At 45.6% G+C, this 2,905-nt stretch overlaps 1 pseudogene; it reads right to left on the reverse strand.

The window, feature by feature from the left end:
• Positions 1-551: 551 nt before the first annotated feature.
• On the reverse strand, positions 552-1,636 carry LOC146785280 (28S ribosomal RNA; annotated as a pseudogene).
• Positions 1,637-2,905: the final 1,269 nt, after the last annotated feature.

A 2,905-nucleotide genomic window follows, 5' to 3' on the forward strand; every position in this document is an offset into this window, starting at 1 on the left:
CGTTTCCCCTGCTGTGCGTTTGGCGGCACGGAGGTCTGGAGCATGGAGCCTGTGCTCCACCAGGGCTCCGACCATGGGTGCCACCACAGCCTCCCTTCCTGCCAAAAAAGGGGGGAGAGGACTTCCCATTCATCTGGTCACTCAGCCCGGCAACCAGATGGCCCAGGATGACCCAGCGACCGGATAGCTCAGGGCGACCCAGTGACCAGATGGCCCATGACCCAGGCCCACGGAAGTCCGCAGATGACAAGATTGGCCGTGCACTCTGAGGCCTACGCTGAGGAGGCTCCTTCCCAGGGCTACTTGCCTCATGGCGACTCTTGCGAGGTAGGGACCCTGCTCCGGCCATCCTGTCACCCTGCGGAACTGCAAGTGGTTGGGGTTGTGCCCCTGAACCTGCAGCGCATGGCAGGAGGGGGAGGCACCCATACCGGGTAGCACGTGGTGGAGGCATGCTCCCACAGGCCCACAACACCTCCACATCCCTCCTGCTAGCCTAGCAGCAGAGGGACCCCCAGGTGTTGGGGGGGAGGCACCCAAGGACGGAGACAAAAGCTTAGCTCAGAGGATGACTTTCAATAGATTGCAGCGAGGTAGCTGCTCTGCTTCTTGCAAAACTCTGACCCAGAATCAGGTCATCTATGAATGATTTAGCACCAGGTGCCTCACAAACATGTGGTACACTAAGGGCAATGGAGGTGGCCCCCTTTCATCCGTGCTCTGGTTAAGCAGCACTACGCACTTGCCCAAGATGCCAGCTGTCCCAGGCCAACCGAGGGTTCATGGCATTGCAGCATCATTACGGTTTGGGGGGATTCTGACTTATTGCCGATCAATCATAATCCCACAGATGGTAGCTTTACCCCATTGGCTCCTTGGTCAAGCACATACACCAAATGTCTGAACCTGCAGTTTCTCTTGTACTGAGCAGGAATACTCTTACAACAATACATCATCAGTAGGGTAAAACTAACCTGTCTTACGACAGTCTAAACTCAGCTCACCTTCCCTATTAGTGGATGAACAATCCAACGCTTGGTGAATTCTGCTTCACAATGATAGGAAGAGCCGACATTGAAGGGTCAAATAGCGACATTGCTATGAACTCTTGCCCACCACAAGCCAGTTATACCTGTGGTAACTTTTCTGACACCTCCTGCTTGCAACACAAAAAGTCGGAAGGATCGTGAGGCCCTGCTTTCACGGTCTGTATTCATACTGAATATCGAGATCAAGCAAGCTTTTGCCCTTCGTCTACGCGGGAGGTTTCAGTTCTCCCTGAGCTCGGCTTAGGACACTTGTGTTATTGTGTGACAGGTGTACCGCACCAGTCAAATTCCCCACCTTCCACTGTCCTCAGAGAGGGTCTCGCCCAGCAGGTGCCAGGCACTTGGAGCCAGAAGCGAGAGCCCCACGGAGCTCATCCTGCCTCACTGGGTAAGTGAAAAAATAATAAGAATGGTGGTATTTCACAGGCAGTCTGAGGGCCTTCCATTTATCCTATAACTCTCATGTCTAGTCACTGTGCCAGACTAGGGTTAAGTTCAACAGGGTGGCTCCTTCCCCGCTGATTCGGCCAAGCCTGTTCCCTTGGCTGTGTTTTCGGTGTTGAGACAAAATATCGAGTTGAAATATCGACTTGCAAAAATGTCAAGACAAAAATATTGTGACATGGAAATATCATCAGCAAGAATATTGTTGTCAAGAATATCGATTTTAAAGTAAGTAATATCGATTTTTAAAATATTGAAGTCATTAATATCGATCTCAAAAATATAGTTGTTTATAATATTGTTTTTAATTATTGTTATGTATTTTGGTATATATTTTAAATGTATATGATGTATTTTTTTGTATAATTATTGTTTATGTTTTTTAATGTATGTGTAAAATATTGAGGGCCTCATTACGATGCGGTTTGGACCACAATTGACAGCTTGTTGGATGCGGTTCCGAACCGCATCTACTGCTGCGGTCCAACCGACGCATTAGGATGCATGCAGTGGGAGGCCGCAATTGGATGGACCAAGTGCTGCATTCTGACGGGCTCATGGACCCCATTGGTCGTTCGGAAACTCCTCACAATCTCTTAAGGACGGCACACTGGGGGCCCCTAGAAGGCCCCTGGCCCTCGGCATCGGTGAGGCACCTATGGGGCCCCCCTGAAAGTCCCTGCACCGTGTGGCAGGCACCATGTGGTGCCTGCAACACAAAGCAGAAATTTTTACTAACTCCCATTTCTCAATGAGAGCTTGTGCTGCCGGCAAAATGGTGTTGGTCAGAGGCAACTCCGACCGACATTTTGATCATGGCCTATGTAGTTATTAAATTTAATTTAAGTAACTTTTGTTATTTTTAGTACCGTAGTGGGTTGTGGGTGTTTAGGGGCACAGGGTGGTAACTGATTTAATTATAATAAATACATGATTAATTTTTAATTAATATTATTTTCTTAATTAATAATTAATTATGTTAATAGTGTAATACATTTTTTAAATTTTTAATTCTATGTGCGGATTGTGGGGTTTATAGAGGTACAGGATGGGAAGTAATTCAATTGTAATTATTTAATAATTAATTTAATTGATAATTAACTACGCTAATGGAGTTACATATTTTTTTCAATATAAATTTATGTGCGGGATATTAAATAACGAATATTTAATTTGTAATAATTATGTTAATTGTGTAATTTAATTTTTTTAACTAAAAGTTTAGGTTTGGGTTTGGGTTCTGTTAGGGTATATGATAGGAAGAAAATTACATTTTAATTTGGTTAGAATACATTTTTTAATTGATAATAAATATTAAAATGTAAATTTATGGGGGGGCATGGCTTGGCGCCAATGGGGATGGCCGCTTAAGAGAGAGCTCCGCCGGAGCTGAGCCCAAAAAACCCTGTAAA

This window comes from Triturus cristatus, chromosome 11 (assembly GCF_964204655.1).
Source record: "Triturus cristatus chromosome 11, aTriCri1.1, whole genome shotgun sequence".
Classification (NCBI taxonomy): Eukaryota; Metazoa; Chordata; class Amphibia; order Caudata; family Salamandridae; genus Triturus; species Triturus cristatus.